Source organism: Nymphalis io, chromosome 22, assembly GCF_905147045.1.
Source record: "Nymphalis io chromosome 22, ilAglIoxx1.1, whole genome shotgun sequence".
NCBI classification, from domain to species: domain Eukaryota; kingdom Metazoa; phylum Arthropoda; class Insecta; order Lepidoptera; family Nymphalidae; genus Nymphalis; species Nymphalis io.
In genome coordinates, this window is record NC_065909.1 from 7,866,407 (window position 1) to 7,889,405 (window position 22,999).

Consider the following 22,999-nt stretch of genomic DNA (forward strand, 5'->3'; position numbering starts at 1 on the left):
TAACACAATTGAAAACAGTTAATAAATCACAAGTCACGCCAATATATATTTTTTTATAGTTACTTTACTTATCTGTCCACTAACAAAAGAGCAGTTTCATATTAGCGCGTTTTTTTTTTCACAGCGCTCGCTGTTGTACATATCAAGGAATCTCCTAGCTGTTTATTTTTTATGATTTGATAAGCGATGGTATAAATACAATTTTATGATATAAATCAAGACAGGTCTATGCAAAATATGACAGCTGGTCTTACTACTTTTTAATTTGGCGCAAACGGTGTTATATTATTTTAGGAATTTTATTAATGTTTATTTCAATCTGAGTACACAGACAAGCCAGAACAGAGTTCTCTGGCGCAGACGTACAAGGAGACCCGACCCAAGCTGAACTGGGAAGAGGGTTTGAACAAAGTAGAAAGATTTATTTATTTAAAAACTTTTTGCCCACCACATTGAGTAGCATGACAAAAGGCGGACTTAATGCCATTCTCTACCAGTCAACCTTTAGGCTAAGCGGAAATTCGTGAAGGCGGTAATTAATAGTCGAAAATATACATACATACAAATATAACATATTATGGATGTCAAAGATGAAGAGAACTAGGAGCTTTCTGACAAGATATGCTCAAGGAGACGAGACTTGAAAGTAGATTTAGAGGTGGCTTTCCTTATATGCTCAGGTACTTTGTTCCATAATCGGACAGTTTAATGATTTTTTTAATATGTTTAATTTTATACTTAAATCCAACCACTAGACCAGCGACACAGTCGCAAGCTAATCATTTATAAGATAAAGTCATTCCTATAAAGTCTTCATATCACATCGAAACTTTTTTATAGGGACATTCTTGAGTAACACCTCGTAGTTAGTTCTATTGTACGTAAGCAAAAACGAATCCTTTAATATGGTTACCGGGCATTAATCGATTTAACAATGAATTTTCAAGCAATTAAAATTCCTACTTGAGACTAGTACTTAATAACTTATTATATTGAATAGAAACGGTAAAGTAGATACACGTGGAGTTCAAGTGATGGTCGTTCGCTCAAAATCTGATAAGTACCATTCAGTTATTGAAGTACCAAATTTGTTATAACAATATAAATACTCAAGAATTATGATACATTACCAACCATTAATTCGTTCCTGAGCAGAGCGGTTAAGAGCCGTATACCTCTCCTAAACAACTTGATAACAAGAGGCCTTTATCCAGACGTAGAGGTATGAGCTGTATTTTTTTTTATTAATTCAAATAGGTAGGCCGACAAGCAATTGGGCTAACTTATGGCTAATGACGGTGTAAATGGTCACATCAGCTTATAAACATTTAAGTGCTTCAACTTGGGAACTAAGACGCTATGGTCCTTGTTTCCTTTAAATCGGAATACAACAATGTTGTTTGGCTAGAATATGTGGTGAGTAGGGGTAACTACTTAGACGGGCTTGCACAAAGCTACGAAATAATTACCTGTATGCAGATGCGACCGTACGAGCTGTAATTTTTTAATAATTTTATTATACAAAATTGTATTAAAACATAAAATTAGTCTTATATAATTTAAAACAATATTATTAAAGTGCGTGTACTGTGATGATAATCTACGTTGCGACAGAAGTAAAACCTTTTCTATGTCAAAAACTTTAGAATGTTATACCCAAAATTGATCTTGAACTAAAAATAGCACCCCACGAAGTTCAACTTGAAAATCCTTAAATTTTTACTTAAACTGTCATTAAAAAATTTCAAAATGTCACTGTAAACTCATAATTAAAACTTAAAAGCCTTAATTATAACCTCAAATAGCTTTGTTTGATCAGCATAATATGTTTTTATAATTAATTACTTTATAAATAATATATTTTCAAATAAGGGATATATACTAATGTTTATATGTTGACAAATCACAATTAAAAATAATTGCGAAAGGAATAAAACCACAAACATACCTCAAAACAAATAAACAAACACTGCCACATGTGTATTCCACCAATCCACATTGGAGCAGCGTGGAGGAATAAGCTCCAAACCTTCTCCTCAAAAAGGGAGAGGAGGCCATAGCCCAGCAATGGAACATTCACAGGTTGTTACTGCACATACAACAAATAAAAATTTTTAATTTTTTTTTTATATGCCCCGGGATGGCAAATGACTCTACTCCACCTGATGGTAAGTGGTAGTAGAGTCCAAACGCGACGACGGCCAGTACAGTCGGGAAGAATGTTCTGTACTAGCCGTCCCCGCCTTGCCGGCCCACAAGATGCCTCTTCACGCCTCGTTTGAAGGAACCCGGGTTGTAAGAGGAGGGGACACGTGAGCTGGTAAGGAATTCCATTTTTTGGAAGTGCGACAAAGAAAGGAGTTGGGCTTGGAGAGAAGACTTCTGTGCCAGACCCTGTCGAAAGCCTTGGAGATATCGAGGCTGACAACCAACGATTCTCCATGCTTGTCTATAGCTTCAACCCAGAGGTGTGTTACGTACGCTAGAAGATCACCTGTGGACCGTTTTGGTCGAAACCCGTACTGACGATCATTAATTAGACATTGATCTTCTAGGGTAAAAATCTAAATATGGGTATGAAGTGATTTACATTTTTTAAAAAGACTTAATATATTGTTAATAATTAAACTGAAAGAAATACGTATACCCTCAATACCTCCTACCGCCTGAACCGCGAGCCAACTCATTACCTCTCCTGCCTTCGAACGTGGAACTTGTGTCGCTTGCACAAACGGATATTTATGCGCACTACGTGTAATAAGTGACAAGATTTATAATGAATGAATGGGTTTCGACTACAATAAAAAATAGAATTAGAGACAAGAAAGTGATTGTTTATTGATATAATATGAATGTTGCTTACATGGTGCAAGCCAGATAACTGCTATTATGTGACGGTGAGTTGGGGGCAAATTTCGATTCAGGCTGGTGTAGTATATACTGTTAATTACTATAACAATAAATGAATTATTTTTTATTAAGAAAGGTAAAATTGTGCCTATTTTAATGGTGAAAAGAACATTGCAGCTCATCAAGTAGATATTTATTTATTTTATTTTTATTTATTTATTTATTTATTTATTTATTTATTTATTTTAAGGACCACTAGTAGCTACTACATGTTTTAATGACAAATGTAAAACAATTTAGTGAAAATAGCTAACATGTGAAGCTTTTTAAAGTAGCCACAACAATTACAATATTTGTTTTAAAAATACATTAACACATAATTATAGCAACATGAGTAGAAAGATTAAAAAAAAAAAAGTCCAAATTGGTACAAATTAAAGATCATAAAAAAATAAACATGCACTTAATAAAATTAAAATTAATAACACAAATAGTTTGAAATTGATATAGGTACAAATTAAAATTAAATAATTCATTAAATTCATGCAAAGTTTACGTTACAAAAAAATTACTAAAAATATACTAATTAATACAAAATAAAATTAAGATAACATTATTTATTATTTATTTATTTATTTATTATTTATTTGCATCTCTCAACAATTCTAGCGCCCGTTTACGATAAATCATGGCAGAGTCATTAAAAATATCTAGATCTTGACAAAAACCATTGTACAACCGTGATGATCTAGGCATTGGTGCATTACATCCTAATTTCGTTTTTGATATTCTGACATCAAAAGTGCCCAGAAAACTACGAACATTGCGCCTTGGAATACGATAGTATATCTTTTCAAGTAAGTAAGTACAGTCGATCTCGTTACGAATTATCTTAAATAGGAAAGAGAGATCTAATAATTGTCTGCGTACAGAGAGACTATCCATATTAAAGTCTTTCAAGAGATTGCTGTAATTTTTATTAGATTTATTATATTTATTATATTATAAGAGAAAGTACTCTGTTTTATATTATTAAACTAATCTTTGCCCGTGACTTTACTCACATTTTAGGGGGGAGGGGTGTATCTGCTTACTTCCACATTCATAGTATTAATTAGGTTGATTTGTAAACACATCCAGTTTGACGATTGAAACGAAATTAAGTACAATCTTATATAGACTTCAAAAACAAACCCAAAAAAAAACTTAAATAAAATCATTTGGTTCGTTCGTGTAACGGAACTGATATAAATTTGTTTAAGTTCAGGCAAAATTTATTTCAATAAATAAGTACGCAAAAATATTGTGGTGAGAAAACAATTGTTTTACGAATTCCGAACCCTGGTATCCAATATTGTGGTAAAACAAACAGACCTAAATTCCGTTGGAATCAACGATGCATTGTATGCAATCGCTTCTAGCTATTAGGAGATTGTATTGGTTTTTAGTCTACAAAAAATATCCGCAGAAATGTATCTAACTTTTTATTTCACTCGTTATTTATTTTTATATATTTAAAGTTTTGAATCAAACACACTCTTTTGTTGGTTCTATAGTCATAACAGTTGTCTAATTTTCTTTTTTTTACTACTTTTTACTTCATGGTATGGGTTCATCATGTCCATTGTTACTTGCAATACAATAAGAAAAAGCAACTTCTTACTGTCAACACGCCTTTAACCGTGAGGACGTAGATTTATTTTGTGTCCTGTACCTCAACCAAAAATGGCGTTTCGAATCAAAACAAAATATTACAAAGTCATGTTTTTCATCGATAGAATATCTAATAAATTGGTTCATATGTTTTCATAGTGCTCTAATAACTGTAAGAATAGAATGTTAGTGAATGTAGTTTTTTTTAACACGAAGGGTATTAATAATAATTAAGGGGAGTTAATTATTAAATTTATTAGATTGGCATTGTTAGTGTTACAGAACAAATTATTTCCAGACGTTTTTTTTTTATTTGACGATTTCGTATAACAAAGAATGCAAAAATATACAAAGAATTACAACGATATTTATTATAATGAAGCCTAAGTGTTCGTGTAGTTGTGTCAGCTTATCTCAGAAAGAATCATTCTGATTTGAATAACTCTTATCGCGTTGGATAGTCCCTTTGTTGAGGAAGGTTCTAGGCTATATATAGCTAAGCTATGACTATAGGCAGAGTAATTTCAAGCAAATATGACAAACTTAATGATATATATCTGACTAGTATGAATAATTCTAGCATTTTCTAACTACGTCGTAATCAAGTATAAAATACAACGTTTATTACCTTTGTAGTTAGCACAAATCTGTTCTAATTCTATCAAATGAAGGGATCAAAACAAATATTGACGTAATTCGATCATATCGTGAATTTAAATATGAATACGAGTACCTTAGAACAATGAAAATAATCAAAATGTCACATGTTCATCTGTTGCATATATAGGCCTCTGCATCTTTGACAGATGATTTAAGCGGCATCGCGATGGCACTTGCGTTCATGACTGAAAAGACCAATGCGAGAGAGGATCCTTCGGCCGCACTTCCGACAAGTGTATGCGCCCCCAGATGGGCGGGGGTTTGAAGCCCGCTCATGACGCCTAGTGCGTTTTTCTTTTAGTAGTTTAAACCAGTTATTGTCATGGTTTGATTGACCTTCGTGAATAAGGCGTCGCCACTTGGCACGGTCCTCTGCCAGTTCCTCCCACCGATTGCTAGGGATGTCAAACGCAACCATATCACGCTTAGCGCAATCTTTGTAACGGAGCATAGGCCGCCCAACAGACCTCTTTGCATCCACAACCTCTCCCAGTAGTATTTGCCTTGGAAGACGAGTCTGCTCCATTCGATGCACGTGTCCCAGCCACCTTAACCGTTTTTTTTTGAGAATGGCCATGATGCTAGGCAGCTGTGCCTCGCCTAGAACAAACTCGTTTGTCACGCGATCCTGCCATGTGATGTCCAGAATGTTCCGAAGACAGCGCAAGTGAAATGAGTTTAGTCGGCGTTCTTGTTTTGCGTACGTTGTCCACGTTTCTGCTCCATACAAGAGCGTGCTTAGGACACATGATTGGTAAACAAGCATTTTCGTTTTTATCGTAAGGTGTCTGTTATCCCAAGCCCTTGTACAGAGCCTCCCGAAAGTAGAGGCTGCTTTGCCGATGCGGAAGTCGATCTCTGCATCAAGCGAGAGATTGCTCGACAAATGCGACCCAAGGTAGCAAAATTTGTTAACCACCTGTAAAGGTGCGCCGTTAAGCAAGATTACTGGTTGCTCTAAATATCCTTGCGCTAAAATAAAGGTCTTCTTACAGTTTATGGAAATTGAAAAGAGGTCGCACGCTCTGGCAAATTTGTCCATTAGACTCTGGAGTTGAGTTTGGTCATGAGCAACGAAGGCAGCGTCGTCAGCGAAGAGGAGACTATCTACAAATAGGTCCTCCCTGTGGCGTTTGGACTTGAGCATTGAGATATTGTACAGCCTACCAACGGTTCGCGTGTGTAAGTGGACGCCTTGCTGTTCATCTCCAAAAGCAACCTTCAGAAGCACTGAGAAGAATATTCTGAACAAGGTGGGGGCCAGTGCACAGCCTTGACGACCACCATGGCGTACTTCGAATGGCGTGGATGTGTTGCCATTGTGCAGGACGGTGACTTCCATATCTTCGTGGAACGATTGCACTATCCTTAGAAGTTTTGGGGGACATCCAATTCTGACAAGAACCGAGTACAACCCCTCTCTGCTCACGGAGTCAAAAGCCTTGTTTAGGTCTACAAATGCAATGACTAGGGTGGTATGTTGCTCCCTACACTTGTCTGAGTGAAAATATCATGTCGACAGTTGACCGTTGGGACCTAAAACCACATTGTGCCTCAGGGTATACGCGGTCGGCGGGCCTTTGTAGTTTGCCTAAACTGGCCCTAGCAAAGGCTTTACCGACGATGCTAAGAAGAGATATTCCGCGGTAACAGTTGCAGTCGCCACGATCGCCTTTACCTTTATAAAGAGTGACGATGTTAGCAACTCGCATATCCCGAGAGACGTAATTTTCTTCCCATCACTTAGCCAGGTGGTTATGAAGGATGGGCAAGAGACACTCAAGCTTGACGACTTCGGTGACAACATCGTATTTTCCGGAGCTCTTTCCGCATTTGAGCTTCTTGACGGCCAGATAAAGTTCCTCTACTGTGGGTGCAACGTCTAGCTCGTGCCAAGTTGCCAGATTCGGGACAAGCTCCACTGCTTCTGGCTGAATATCCACTGGGCACGAGTAGAGCCCCTTGTAGTATTCTACCCATCTTGCCATCTGACGGGTGCTGTCTGTTATAACAGAACCGTCAATTTCCTTGAGAAGTGCCGTCTTTTTTGGAGTAGGTCCAAGAGCTCTTTTGATGCCCGCGTACACCCCGCCAATATCCCCCGCGTTTGCGCACACTTGGATACTTTGGCAAAGCTCTGTCCAATACGCATTTACAAAGAAACGCGTGCTACGCTGGAATGAGGCTTTTGCCTTCGTGAGATCTTCACGCGTCGCATCGCAACGATTAAGGCGAAAATTTAAAGCGGCTTGGCGTTTTGAGTCAATCAAGGGAAGTAAGTGCTCCTCGTTTTCTTGAAACCAGTCGTAAGATTTTGCTTCTTGATAGCCAAAAACCTTGCCTGCAGTGTCAGTGAGAAGAGACGTGACTTTTTCCCATTCGACTCGCGCTGATGCCGTACTGTCCCAAGTTGCAACTTCTTCGCGGACGAGTTCCCCAAATGACTCCACTGCTTCCATGTCACGAGTCTTGAAAGGATTTATCTTTTTTCGACCGAGTGGCTTGGAAGAATGGACTCTCCTAGGGACAAGTTGGACTTTAGTAGCAACGAGGCTGTGATCGGTGTCACACTCGGCACTGTGAAACGCCCGCGTGTGGAGCGTTTCCCGTAGATCCCCCCTTCTTGTAAGAGCAAGGTCTAATTGGAGCCAGTGTTTAGATCGAGGGTACATCCACGAGACTTTCCGCATCATTTTGCCTTTAAAAATGTTGTTGGTAACACACAGCTGGTGCCTTGAGCAAAACTCCAACAATCGTTGTCCGTTGTCGTTAAGCTTGCCTATGCCGTGTGCACCGAAGCATTCAGGCCAGGCTGATGTGCCCTGACCGACGCGGGAATTAAAGTCACCCAAAATGTGCAGTCTGTCAGTTGGATTCACCCTGCGCACTGTCTCATTAAGCTGGCCGTAGAATTGATCCTTGGTCTCAGGTTTTGAACTAAGCGTCAGTGCGTAAGCGGAAATTAGCGTCACAAAGCCGCTTTTTGTGTTTAGACGCAAGACCATAATTCGCTCGGAAACACCTACAGGTGTCTCTATGGCGTTGATGAGATGGTTTCGAACCGCGAAACCTACACCATGCTCTCGTGTTTCCAAGGAACTCTTGCCCTTCCAGTAAAAAGTGTAGTTAGCTTCACGCAAAGACCCTTCGTCTTCAGTTCTGGTCTCTTGTAAGGCTACAATATCGATATTGAGCCTTTTAAGCTCCACGTCGATACTGTAAGTTTTGCGCAGTTCTTGGACGCAATCGGAGCTTCCGTAGGTGTTCGGGAAGCCTGTCCTCATCGTTCGGACATTCCATGTCACAAAGCGCACGTAAGCAGCGTTGGTGTGGGTTTTGAGATTTTTGTTTCTTTGAGCAGGTGGTTAATGTCACAGCGTCAACGTCTAGGTGTAAGGCTTGTGTTCCGTTCACCCAGGCGGAACAAGTTAACGCTGAGGCGGATCAGTACCTTATTGATCGGGGGCTGCCCGACTTAAAGCAGGTGGTAGCTGATCAATGGATCTACGATGGATCCTCCTACTGTCAAGAGTGGCCCCTGGCGTCCGCACTTACGCCTATTCGTGCTGACTTATAACCGGTGACTGTCACTCTCCGTGTTGTTTTCCACCTGCAAGACAGGTGAGCGAAGTGTCCTCTCCGTGGATGCTGCTACGTCTGGGCCAGGCGACTTTATGGCAACACGGGCTTGCCCCGTACCCATGCCACCCTCTTCCCCAGCAGGAATGACGAGTCAATACGTGTGGTGCTGATTTGGCCGCAGGTGACTGGCTAACGCCTAAACGGAGGCACCGCTCCGGGCTTAATATTAGTTTTCCTTCTTTTTTAGAGACTCGGTGTTTACGTCTCTGCCGTTGGGACGTGGGACGTGGGAGCAAGGGCTTGACGCTGGGATAATTATGGGAAACAGCGTATCAAGGAGAGGGGTGAGGATACTGTGATCACGGAAGATACAGGAATGATACAGTCCGGGGTCGCGTACCCGTAGTGATTCCAACCAGCTATCGGACAGATAACTGGTAGATCCACCCTCTGGACAAAAATACCTCTGTTGCATAGCATGTTCTTATTAAATATTAAGGCAACTTTGCCATTTGAAATGTGGACTTGCTAACTGCGCGGCGTATGTCAGATAACTGCAGTTATGGTGCACAAGTGTGTAGAGTACAGTACAATAACATCCTGTAAATATCCCACTGCTGGGCTAAGGCCTCCTCTCCCTTTTGAGGAGAAGGTTTGGAGCTTATTCCACCACGCTGCTCTAATGCCGGTTGATAGAATACACATGTGGCATAATTTCAATGAAATTAGACACATGCAGGTTTCCTTACGATTTTTTCCTTTACAATTATACTCACAAATCATAAATTTGAACCCATGATCGTCGGTCAAGATTCACGCGTTCTAACCACTAGGCCATCTCGGCTTACACTAGGCCATCTCGGCACAAGTGTGTACTCAAACAAAGATGCATAGATTAGGCGCAGGAACAATGAACTTAACGAAGTTGGTTTAGTCTCAGATATGAATGTAATAATTTAAAAATCTGGTTTTTGTTCAAAAAACCAAATTATTTTCAACAACCTCCACTCCAACTCCAATGCAGAATCATCAAACCGGTTCATAAACGAAAAAGTTATGTCCAAACACACAAAAAATTTATATAAAACACTTAAAAGAAAAAATTATGCTTAAAAATATATATAAATACAGAAGACTAATTAAAAATCTCCCCCTTTTTTGTCTTTATATTATAAAATATTTCGCTTAATACAGTTTGAAATTAACCCACCGACTACGTCCCGAGGTGCGATCTCGTAGAAGACACCCTCAGGATGGACGTCACGCGGAGCCCGAGATGGCTCAAATTTCAAGGCAGGTAAAGTAAAGGCCCGTAGGACCAACAGCATACATACAATCAGAAAAAAAGTTTGAAATATTGATAGTCATAGTACTATCACTGACATACCACTTCTGATAACCTATTTACTCTTAGAGTGCAGTCAGTATGCAATGTCAAAGATCGGAATAGCTCGTTCGTTTCCGAGCTATTCTAGAATAATTTGTTTTGGGTTAAATTTACCGGCGTTAGTACATTGTACCTTCAATGATGCGAGGAATTTAAAGCATTATTGCACTGTTTACACTTTATGATTCATGGTCTTTATTCATTAATCAAATCCGAATATTACTTTTGTCAATTTCATTTAAATGTTGTTACGGAGCCTTTTTTTAATATGAAATATTTATTAAGGTGCCTTGGAGTATGACCGGCTCATGTGCCGTGGCGGCAAAGAGCATGACCTTCAAAAATCCTTTCCTTCACCGCTCTTACCTGTGCGCGTGGCGCATAAACTACTATATATTCGTTGCGATATGCTATTATAATAATAAGAAAAATTTATATAAATTTTGTGAACGAAATACTATGTCACTAATTATTTTAATTATTATATTATGTTAAAAATCTCCCCCTTTTTGTCTTTATATTATAAAATATTTAGCTAAATACAGTTTGTTATTAAACCACCGACTACGTCCCGAGGTGCAATCTCGTAGGAGACACCCTCAGGATAAACGTCACGCGGAGCCCGAGATGGCTCAAATTTCAAGGCGGGTACTATCGCCGAGATGGCCTAGTGGTAAGAACGCGTGAATCTTAACCGATGATCGTGGGTTCAAACCCGGGCAAGCACCACTGAATTTTCATGTGCTTAATTTGTGTTTATAATTCATCTCGTGCTTAACGGTGAAGGAAAACATCGTGAGGAAACCTGCATGTGTCTAATTTCATTGAAATTCTGCCACATGTGTATTCTACCAACCCGCATTGGAGCAGCGTGGTGGAATAAGCTCCAAACCTTCTCCTCAAAAGGGAGAGGAGGCCTTAGCCCAGCAGTGGGACATTAACAGGCTGTTACTGTTACTGTTACTATCGCCTAATTATAATATAAATAAATAAATACTAAATATTTATTTATTTATATTCTTTAAATATAAATTCTTTGAATAACCATCAATTTCCATAGTTTCAAATCAGCCAGACGGCCCATGACAGCATTTTTTTTAACGGGAATGCATTATTGTTGGCATTGTTAGAAATGTTAATTATTTACACAAATGCGTCACTAACTATATAAACGGAGATGTTATAATCCTAGTGCCTTTTTTATAGGGAGGTGGACGGGCAAATTGACCACCTTATGCTGAGTGATTACCATTGTCCATGGTGGCGATGTAAGAAATATTAACCATTTTTTTGAGAGTTTCCAAACAATAGCCAGAAATCCTGAAAATTCAATATCTATGCTAACAAGGTCGTGGTTAGAACAGCTTGCAATCAAGCCGTATGTATCATAGACGCTTTTATCATACCAATATTTCTTTACTTTTTGTGAATTTGATAGAAGCCTGTTCAATATTCTTTGTTTTTATAATTGTATCTGATAACAGCATTTCTTTTCAGGAAAATTTACTTGCAAGAAATAACACGCAATAAAGAGAGAAGCAATTTATATGTTGATGTGAAAACATTACGATGCATGACGTCACGTATTAAGGTAGGTGATATTCATCCCACATTTATTCTAAATATAAAAAAGCTACATGCTATATAAGCTTACATGTTATATATACTTGATTACAGCAGATTTTTTCACTGCTTGGCCGGCAAAACTAACAATAACTTAACTAACAATAATTTAGGTAATTTGATCTAATTTCCTAAAATGATTAAAAAAGTGTCTAAAAAGAAATAAAGTATATTTTTAATAAAGAAATTATCGTACAGTCCAATGTGTATACATAGTAAATTGTCATTAAGTCTTTAATTTTATATGGTGATACTGGCTGACAACAAAAACATGGCGGCACATAAAAATATCACGACTGAAACAATAGATAAGATATAACAAACGCACGACTGACACTAACAACAAAACAATATACTAAATAATACACTGAAGATAAAACAAAAAAAAATTTATGACAAAGTAGTAGCATACATATTTTTTTCAATTATGTCAATTTCATAATCTTCTACTACGGCAAACTGTATTCTATAAATGTTCAAAGAGAATCCGATATAGTAAAAATAAAATCCAATGTATCATTAATTTTGAATATGATGCTCTCATTCTTTAGTTTTATATCATATTTCAAAGAGAATGCAACGTTCAAAGAAATATCGAATGTTTCTTCAACCGATATAATAATTGTTGGTAAAGGACTGAAAGTGGACGGGTTGAGTTTCTAATAAAATGAACTTAAAAGCAGGAAACTATGAAACATTGCCTTTGTGATACAACACATTTAATTAATTTTACTTTGAACTGTACTTTACATCAGCTCCAAATATTCATCATTCAATATTATTCTAGCTTGCTGCATTCATCTTCTGTATTTATTATTGCTTTTCACGACAAAATCTTACAGAGTATACTAATCATATTAAGGTAAAGAAACAGTCTTTAAATTGAAAGTAATGTATGTAAGAAGATTTGAGTCTATTCCCACGCAATGTTTCAAGCAGCATTGTGGATGTACATGGCACAATTTTGTTCAACTCATACACCTAATGCATACAAGAATATTGAGCACGAGATGAAAAATTAGTAACTTCGTGATGCTCGCCCGATTATGAACCTTTCTATTTTAATTATTCTAACAAACCAAAGCTTGTTTTTATTAACTTAAATTTTTAATGCTTCAAAAGATCAATGTTCCATTTTTCTTTTCTGTTTTGAATAAATCCTTTGCTTATCTTCTTCAATTAAATCCTTTTGAATTAAAAAGGTCTAGGTAAGACATATATTGTAAAGACCATATACATTTATTTTTATACATCGTGGCAAATTCCATTAAGACAATCTAAGGGCTGATCGTTTGGTTAAATAACATATCATATTTCACTATTTAATGGCAATATGTAATGTTCCGCTGTTTGGATACAGCCTCAAGCCTGTCCTTTTGAGGAGAAGGATTGGAGCATACTCCACTATTCTGCTCCATATGCTGCATTGCGTGTTGGGGGCCATTGAAGATAGGTTTTTCATAACGATGAATAAATCATTAACAAAAATTAACCTGATATGAAAACTCGATAGTGCTCGAGTTTGGACCCCCAATTTTCAGTTAACTTTACGTGATTTAAAGTTATATAATTTCATTATAATATAGATATATGCGATAATAATATCCACCTGACCGAGTCCGGCCAATCTCAAAAAAGATTAGCCACAGGTATTATAGTGCAGACGTTTTTTTTATTAAATAAAAACCCATTTATTTATAATCGAGTATGTTTTTTAAGCACCTTTGCCATATAGCGTTAATTACTATATCCCTTGCTCCATTATATTTTTAGTATAATTTAATAAAAAATATTATGAGAACATATGTTTACTTCTTCAATTAAACTGACATAATCTTAGAGGCCTCCTTTTAGATATGAGAATACCAGTATTAGGAGGCCCGGGTCTTAATTATAAGTGTAACAAAAATATAGGAACACTGTACACAGATATCATATGTAAATGGAAATTAATAAAGGAAGTAGAATAAAAAAAAGTGAAACATATTATAAATGTGTGTGTATTTAATTATTCAATTAAAACTTTGCGTGTTTTAATTTGACTTTCATTTATTAAATATGGTTATTAAGTTGATAGGGTCTTTATTTCCATTAAAAATCCATAAAAAAGCCGAGATGGCCCAGTGGTAAGAACGCGTAAATCTTAACCGATGATCGTTGGTTCAAATCCGGGCAAGCACCACTGAATTTTCATGCGTTCATTTGTGATTATAATTCATCTCGTGCTTTACAGTGAAGGAAAACATCGTGAGGAAACCTGCATATGTACAATTTCATAGAAATTCTGCCACATGTGTATTCCACCAACCCGCATTGGAGCAGCGTGGTGGAATAAGCTCCAAACCTTCTCTTCAAAAAGGGAGAGGAGGCCTTTGGAGGAGCAGTGGGACATTCACAGGCTGTTACGGTCCATATTTAATAACTAACCATTATTAATTTACAGTCTTAAATTAATATCGTTACCAAATATTTCCGCACTTTTAGTCATATATCAATCACATTAATCCTGTTACAATTCGAGAGTTTCTATTATTAAACGTTCCGGATTTCTAAATGTTACTCTGTAACGGTCGATGTATTACTGTTAAAATGTAACTCTAAAACAACATCTAAATATAATTCACTAACACATAATACAAATATAATAGTTCAAAAAAAATTGTTGTGAAATATCTTTTGGCGCGCCTTGGGGTTAAGGCCGACTCGTACGCCGGGACGGCAAACGGTATGACGCTTTCTTATACCGTCATGCCTCCTCGCCAGCACAGTAATTCGTGTACATATTCAGCGATTAGAAGTTAAACTGATTTTAAAACACCTCGAAATGGATTTTTAAAAATAGAACACCAAATCATACAAATTAAGGTAAATAACTCAATCAGCTAACTCTTAAAAATTCAAATAACGCAATAATTGAACACGTTTAACAAATCAAAAATTTGCGCTTATAATGAATTAATTACTGAGCCTTTCTGTACACCAACAAAATGGCGGTTTTAAAATTAGCGCGCATCTTTTTTTTATAAAACGTTGTTCTATGAATCATGGAATATCCTAAATTTATATACATATATATTGTTAATTAACAAATCATTTTATTTATTTTCCTCAATATTTAATAATTTGTTTTATTTTATTATAAAACCTTTCTATAAATGGCTATTGATCTAAATATCGATGTTTCACGTCACACGATCATTTTTACCAATTAATTGCTTATAAATTTCTGCTACAGGCTAACAATTAGTAGATATGTCTTTGCAATAGAACACTAACGGGGTCTAATAATTCTACTCTCAATACACACATAGATATACTCTAAGTCTTTTGTAAATAAATGAATGTGGATTTTGTGGTTGGTCTATTCGTGTAGTTGGTGATACCAACTGCACAAACAGACCAACCACAAAATCAAACAGTTGTCGGATGGAGATTTCACATATTAAAAGTTTTTCAAAGGCTGCATTCAAATAGAAAACGAAAATAATTATGAAACAAACGCTATAATAATTTATTAAACGCTAATTCAAAATTTCGAACAGAAACTTCATAACAAAAAGGCTTTAACGATGAAAGAGGTTTTAATATTTAAGAGGAGAATGTGTCAAACGTATGGTCTTTTTTTATTATTGTGTGTATTGATTGATGTTATATTGGCCTAACGTAGTGGTTTAATATGAGTATAAATATATTTTTTTATATAATATAGGTAGGTAACATACTGGTAGTAGGGCTTTGTGCAAGCTCGTCTGGGTAGGTACCACCCACTCATCAGATATTCTACTGCAAAACATCAGAACTGGGTATTGTTTTTATCCGATTTGTAGTACGAGTGAAGCGATGATTAACATTTCTTAAAATGCTAATGTATATGGGCGTTGACAACTTACCATCAGGTGGCCTATACGCTGGTCCTCCTACCTATTTTATATAAAAAAAATGATTTTGTGTAATAAGCCCCTACTATCCACTATTTACTACCCAGTAAATGGTTTAATTTTACAAAGTATAAATAATTATCATATCAATCTGAATTTGAGCCAAGATGATCTAATAGTTGAACACGCGAATCTCAAGCAAAGATAGCCGATATCTGATGATTCGAACCGGGCATCTGCGAGTGTTCATTTAATTAATTTGTGCCTATAATTCGCCTCGTGCTCAGACAAAGAAAACATCATATTACAATTTGACGCGCCGGTTGGCGTGGTTGGTAGATACTTGCCATTCACGTCGAAGGTTGTGGGTTCGATTCCCACCTAGGACAGACATTTGAGTGCATGAAAATGTCTATTTATCCTAAGTCTGGGTGTAATTATCTATATAAGTAGTTATTTACAAAAGAAAAATTGTAAATGTAGTATATCAGTTGTCTGTCCATAGTACAAGATCTGCTTAGTTTGTGATCAGATGGCCGTGTGTGAATAATGTCCCAGGATATTATTATTATTATTATTATTATTCACATTTGTATGTAACTGCCCCGTAGTGGGACACTTACATGCTGCGTATATATATATATATATATATACGATATATATTACGATACATTGCGTGTCATTCCAACATTAGGTCGTTAGTTCCGGTTGTTATCACAGACATATGGTAATCGTTATCTTTTTGTAGGAAAATTATTCTAATCCAATGGGCTAATGGTAGGCGCGTAACGATATGGAAGTCATGCGATGATTGCTCCATAAAACTGTATAAAAAGGACCACGTATAGCTCAGTACACGTATATAAGAATATGAGAGTTTTACATATAATTTTTATTATTATAGCAATAGTAAGATAAATGTACAAGATCACTTGTTCAAAGTAATTTACAATAATCAGATTCAGCTACTCTATAATCGAAGTAAATGCCTATGAATTTTATGTCAGTGCCACCCATGAGGTTATAATAAAAATATTACCGGAAACTCAGACAAAATTGACTGTCCTGACCTGTTACTAACCTCTTCGTTAAACTTTTCTTTATTTAGATGCCGTAAACCCAACGTTTTCCATGTGCGTAAGTCAAATTCTAACTATCCCCAAAATTCCATCATACAACGTCTAGCACGAACTTATAACAAATTTTATTCTGATTTTAACTTTTTCCACTTATCGAAAATGCAACTGAAAAGAGAAATAATTCAAATACATCGTAAAAAATAAAGTGAATTACCACATACACACACAAACAAGTGCGCCCACGCGCGCACTCATACATACGATTATCTCGCATTAATATTAAGCATGAATGTTTCCGTTACTTATGGAAAGGTGAAACTAAAACTGGATCTTGTTTTACTAAAACAATATTAGTAACGAAAAGAAAAAGCTTCTTGAATAATAAAACACATAAGATGTGAATAAAATAAATTTACGCAAAATTTTGAACACATTATGTTAAAATGAATCTAAATATACTTATTTAAAACTGTTAATTCGTTTTAAAAATTATTAAAAAAAATAAATTAAATAAAAGCAAAAAGCAAATATGGCGTAAAATAAATAAAAAAATATAATTATTTTAATAAAATAAATATATTATTATATATATACTACTTAAGTATCAAGTATATTTGCCAAGCACCCAAAAGTGAGTAATGGTAGCGAAGACGGCATAACAGCAAAGAGAGTTTCCATCACAACATACCAGCCGTTCTTACCCCCAAGCGTCAATAGAAATTTCACATTAAAAAATACAATATAATTGTACATAGTGAAAAGATAACTATGATACTATTTTTTGTATTTTAAATGTGAAAATTTATGTCTTCTTGGTTTTATATTACAAAGTTTTAATTTTAACGACAAAGGAAAATGAGTAATTTGAGAAATATAAATCAACTTAGATGAAATAAAAACGAATTTTATATGAAACTGTGCTTATAGCTTCTTAGTTATTATAGAACGATTTTCTAGAAAACTCTACAGAAAAGTTCATTTCATACACTTATATTTCTAGTTTCTAAAAACATGTTTTGATATAAAGTCCTATGAGCCAAAACAACCCACGCTTATTTAACTCTTAATAAAATATTTTAAATAAAGTTTAAAGTAAAAGGAAGTTAGTATTCACTAATCCTTTGGATAAACAATCTAATAAAAGAAATAACTAATAAGCTTTATTTTTAAACGCTATTTTAATTTTAAGATCTCTGCCTCATAATATGTTTATCAAAAACAATGAGACTTGAAGGTGAAATAAAAAAATATATTATTCATAAATATTTTCTTCTGGACCTATCTGAATCTTTCTCCTGTGGTACGTTAATGTTTACCATCTTTGTTTTTCACAGGCGGGAAAATGGGCCATCTGATGGTAAGGGGTCGTCACCGCCCATAGATATTTACACTGTAAATATTAACCATTCTTTACATGTTAATGCGCCACCAACCCTGGGAACTGTGATGATATGCCCCTTCTTAATGTAATTACACTCGCTCACCCTTTAAACCGGAACACAACAATACTATATATATATATACTCGGAGTTCTGAACAAGGTGCGGCGTTTTTTCACAAACAACAAACAAACAACTGTGCCTGCTGTACAAAACACAGGTACGGTCTTGCGTGGAATATTGCTCGCACCTTTGGGATGGCTCCGCTAAGTACCTACTGGAGGCCTTGGACCGGTTGCAGCGACGTGCAGTGCGCATTATTGGCGACGTAAAGATCACAAACACCCTTGAACCTTTACAATTGCGCCGTGAGATAGCAGCACTGAGCGCTTTCTATCGACTGTATCACGACGAGTGCTCTGAGGAATTATTCTCTCTAATTCCTGCTTCCTCCTTCCTTCTTAAGTCCACGCGAGCTGGTTCTCAATGTCACCGCCTAACTGTTACATCAATTCCATCGCGAACAAAGAAATTTGGCAACTCATTTCTTTGTCGCACTTCCAAAAAATGGAATTCCTTACCAGCTCACGTGTTCCCCTCCTCTTACAACCCGGGTTCCTTCAAACGAGGTGTGAAGAGGCATCTTGCGGGCCGGCAAGGCGAAGGCGGCTAGTGCAGAACGTTTTTCCCGTCTTTACTGGCCGTCGTCGCGTTTGGACTCTACTACCACTTACCATCAGGTGGAGTAGAGTCATTTGCCCTCCCGGCGAATATAAAAAAAATACTAAATATTGCTGTTTAGCGTCTACAATATCTAATGAGTGGGTATAACCCAGACGGCCACAAAGCCCCAACAGGTTCTTCAGGTCGCCGGATCATCTAGCAGTCGATGCTTTTAAAATTGAATTATGGCAAAATCAAAAAGTACGAGTTTCTAAGCTTTACATGATATTTTTAGTGATATTATGAAAAATAAACCACGCGAGAAAGGATTAAACTAAATTCAAGCCATGCTTGGCGTAGTTTATGTCAACGGAATAGGTTTTTATTTATAGTTTATTCAGTTATCTTTTACTGGTGTTAAAACCGTGTGAACGTAACATCCCGTCGTTAGACATACTACTGTGAACTGAGTTTTGTTTTATATGTAAATGAGTGTTTGTATTTTTTACTGATTATTTATTACAACGTTATTGCTTTTTCTGTAAGTCAATATTAAATTTCTAACGCTTTCGAAGGTAAAATGATATGGGAGGTCATGACGATATCTTCGTGTTCAACTTTTTATATCTAATCAGTATTAACGCTGTCAAAACTAGACCAGTGGTCGATCTTGAGTGTGAAATTATTTCACTCAACGTAGATTAAAAAAAACTTCATTTTTTTGTTAAAATAGCGCTAAAACCTTTTTTAATTTAAGCCGTTAATTTATTCAGCAAAAAAATTAAATTAAAATATTATTATGTTTTGATGCAGAGATGGCCTAGTAGTTAGAACGAGTCAATCATAACCAATGATCGTAGGTTCAAACCTGGGCAAGCACCACTAAAATTTCATGTACTTAATTTGTGTATATAATTCATCTCGTGCTTGACGGTGAAGGGAAACATTGCGAAGAAACTTGCATGTGTCTAATTTCACCAAAATGGAGGCCTTAGCCCGGCAGTGAGACATTCACAGACTGTTACTTTATGTTATATATCCGTCTTATATAATATCAATGACAACTGAGCTGTCACTGTTCCATATCATCAGATACTTAATCTACAACAAGATATTATAAATCCTTGTTGTTTTAGTCGTAAAAGAAAAAGAAAACAAATCGAACGTTCGAATCCTTACCAATTGATTAATAAACCTCCACTTTAAACTTCTAGAGCGTTTCAATGGATTCAAAAATTCAAATCAATCAGACTTGCAACTGAATTAAATATGCTAGATGTGAATGTGAGTTTATTAACTTGATTCAATTGATGCTTAAAACTGGCACGCGGAAAGTTTCCAATGCGGAAATTGAAAAGCTGTGTCACTTAATCCAGTGAAATCCACGACCAAATACCAAATATTATTTGGTATTTCAACATTTATACATATTGACTACAACTGTGGTCTGTTGTTTAGACGGCAGCCAATATTTAATCCCGAGGACGAACCATTAAAACGTCATTGGGTGTCTCTGTTAAGAATAATTGTAAAGTCTATACATATGCATGTAAATTGAAATGGTGTGAGCAAGACATGCATCAGAACGACTGTATACATTGACAGTTCACCTTGAAAATACCACCAGCATTTAGTACTATTTTGTACCTTTGTTTAAATATTTGGTACCTAAATCATTAAAAATATTTTTTCATACAGTCATTCGGATGCATGCATGAGCAAGTAACGCTGTGGATACCATGCCATTTGCTTTCTTGCATATCTGTTACTTGTAAGAAGTATACACAAGCTAGTTCACGAGACAGTACGAAGATCTCTCACGCTAAATATCCTACTATTAAAGAATGCGTTAACATTGTAATTTTTATACTAAGACGAAATATGCTTATATTTCGGACTAGCAAATATTGCGCAAAAAAGTCTAAAATTCGAATATAATTTTTAACTTTCCACGGGTAAGCACTTGATGGACAGTGTTATTGCTTGTATAAATATTTACAATATAAAATACATATCAACAAAACCAAGAACAAGTAATTTTAAATTTACTTTTATCTTGTGAGCGTGCCTTATCTCGAACCTAACTTGAGGTAAGTCGTTATCAATAAATGGTAACGACCATTGCGTTTCTATTTCGAAATCATATTGTATTATTTACTTAAGAAACTGCTGGCAAAGTAAATTACATTTATGTCGATTTTACAAGATAAATAAAATGTTTTTTGGACGGGTTTTTTCGGTGGATCAGTTATGGAATCCCAAGTTACGGTACGATGATGTACATCAATTGATGTATGAAGTAACTAAGATGATGCACTTAACAATAATTCACTCCGACACTAAGTCGAGATGGCCCAGTGGTAAGAACGCGTGAATCTTAACCGATGATCGTGGGTTCAAATCCGGGCAAGCACCACTGAATTTTCATGTGCTTAATTTGTGATTATAATTCATCTCGTGCTTTACGGTGAAGGAAAACATCGTGAGGAAACCTGCATGTGTCTAATTTCACTGAAATTCTGCCACATGTGTATTCCACTAACCCGCATTGGAGCAGCGTGGTGGAATAAGCTCCAAACCTTCTTCTCAAAAAGAGGAGAGGAGGCCTTTAGCCCAGCAGTGGGACATTCACAATTCACTCAGTTAATCATAAAAGCATATCCTAAGCGTGTCAAATATCAATCTTTTCAAATATATAAATGAAAAAATTAAAACATTCTTTGATACCATATTTTAATTCAAATAGTTTTTATTACATTTTGAATAGTAGATTAAATAAATTAACTTCAGAATAAAAAATAGTGAAATAAATAGAAAAGAAAAAATTAATAAGAAGTTGATATTATAAAAAAGTTAATAGAAAAACAAACTGATATTCAGTTGTTACTCTTTATTTTCTTAAATAAACTTCGTAGTCTTAAATAAAAATCATATAATTATAATAAAATTGACATATCCTGCGTAGAATCTAACGAATACAAACAACGCTTTTTGATAATTTATTAAATATATTCTTGTATTGTGTAATAAGCCTTATTTATTAAATAATGTACATTTCACATAAGATTTAATTGATATAATAATAATAATAATAATAAAAATAATAATATCCTGGTACATTTTTCACACACGGCCATCTGATCTCAAATTAAGCTTGTACAAAGCTTGTGCTATGGGAACCAGACAACTGATATACTACATATACTACCTTTCTTTTGTAAATACATAATTATATAGAAAACTACACCCAGACTCAGGACAAACAGACATGTTCATGCACACAAATCTCTGTCCTGGGTGGGAATCGAACCCACAACCTTAGGCGTGAAAAGGCAAGTATCTACCAACCATGCCAACCGGCTCGTCAATATGCAAAGGTGCGAACGAATGATTGAAATAATAAAATATTTATTAAAAGGAGTGATACAATAATTTATGAATAATGCTGTCTACATTTCAGTTTGTTTGTTATTTGATTAAACGTTATTCATTAGTACATGAAATGAGCTGATTACATAAACGAGAATGAATCGTCATTCAATCTCTCATCGAATGATTTAAATCCTTTTGTAAGTGGAAACCGTATCAGTATCACTTTAATGCAACTATCGTAGTACGGCTGTTCTGTTCTAAGAACAAACTTCAAACGTCCCGCAGAAAACGGTCTTTAATGTCAGAAGTGATATGCGACATTGAAAATAATAATTATAACATATCAAGAATAAAATATAAGTCGGTTGTCATTTCACGGGTAATAATGAAGTGAGTTCTAACAGAATAGCTTTACTGATATCAAAATATTACGTTACAAGCCTACGTACGTAGAACATTCGCGAAATGTCAAAACCTCTGAAAATAAATATTTTTTATTATAACCTCTAATGTCACCTAAATGTACTGAACGACATTGCTAGCTACATTTATATAAAGGTAAATTGATATAGATAACAAAAAAGAATTAGAAATATTGTTTTGTATTGTATTATTATATTATATAATATTATATTATATTATAGAAGCCGAGATGGCCCTGTGGTAAGAACGCGTGAATCTTAACCGATGATCGTGGGTTCAAACCCGGGCAAGCACCACTGAATTTTCATGTGCTTAATTTGTGATTATAATTCATCTCGTGCTTTACGGTGAAGGAAAACATCGTGAGGAAACCTGCATGTGTCTAATTTCACTGAAATTCTGCCACATGTGAATTCTACCAACCCGCATTGGAGCAGCGTGGTGGAATAA

At 35.7% G+C, this 22,999-nt stretch overlaps 1 protein-coding gene across 1 annotated transcript in view; it reads left to right on the top strand.

Moving 5' to 3' along the window:
* The window catches only part of LOC126777186 (orexin/Hypocretin receptor type 1-like), a 159,023-nt gene that overhangs the window by 48,112 nt on the left and 87,912 nt on the right, over positions 1-22,999 (top strand). The window contains 1 exon segment of the mRNA XM_050500153.1: positions 11,630-11,723. The gene's annotated coding sequence lies outside the window, so the exon portion shown is untranslated.